Raw genomic sequence first — 839 nt, 5'->3', positions numbered from 1 at the left:
AAGATCTCTTGCTTTTTAAATCTTTTCCTATTTTCATCATCACTATAAATATCCAAGTTAAAAAAAATTCCTCTACCAGGCATGAAAGCACAGTTTAGACACATGGGGAAGGGAAAAAAAGAAAAAAAAAAACCTCTAACTTTATAGAAAATATTTATGAGTTTACTTTTCTAATTTGTACAACTGTGTCCTTGTTTTCCAAGTTCTGCAATTCACATCAGTGGGAACAAAAAATCTTAGCTTTCTATAGGAAAGCACTTGAAGAAAGAAAATGCACAGTCAACCCAGAACAGATGTATAATTTGAGATACACTAAATTGCCAATATTATACAATAACTAAAATGGCTAATACCATACAAAAAAATAACATGTAATATTTTAAATATTCTAGATGAGAAATCAGGAGGTGCTCGCTTCGGCAGCACATATACTAAAAATTGGAATGATACAGAGAAGATTAGCATGGCCCCTGTGCAAGGATGACACGCAAAATCATGAAGTGTTCCGTATTTTTAAAAATAATACAATATTGTAAAGTTTAAAAATAAAATAAAATTTTTAAAAAATAAAAAATAAATATGCTAAAATAACTGTAGTATGATATACTTTAAAAAAGTTTTATAAATCCTGAGGAGCAATAAAAATCAACCATAATTTCATCAACTGATCATAACCATGAATAATATTATGATGTAGATCATTTCAATTTTCTTCCTATGCATTGTAGTTTTTCTTAATAAAAATGAGAATCACATCACACACACAAAAAAAAAATCAGGAGAACATAGATCTTGATCTTGTTTTGCCACTTAACTATGTGATATTGAACAGAGTTTTG

At 28.4% G+C, this 839-nt stretch overlaps 1 non-coding gene across 1 annotated transcript; it reads left to right on the top strand.

The window, feature by feature from the left end:
• The first annotated feature begins 407 nt into the window (after nt 1–407).
• LOC113899819 lies at nt 408–515 on the top strand. Its single transcript, XR_003513002.1, has one exon. It is a non-coding gene; the product is annotated as a U6 spliceosomal RNA (small nuclear RNA).
• The last annotated feature ends 324 nt before the right edge of the window (nt 516–839 follow it).

Source organism: Bos indicus x Bos taurus, chromosome 1, assembly GCF_003369695.1.
Source record: "Bos indicus x Bos taurus breed Angus x Brahman F1 hybrid chromosome 1, Bos_hybrid_MaternalHap_v2.0, whole genome shotgun sequence".
Taxonomy (NCBI): Eukaryota; Metazoa; Chordata; class Mammalia; order Artiodactyla; family Bovidae; genus Bos; species Bos indicus x Bos taurus.
Note: the sequence above shows the minus strand (reverse complement) of the source record. Positions and strands in the feature narration are given on the sequence as shown.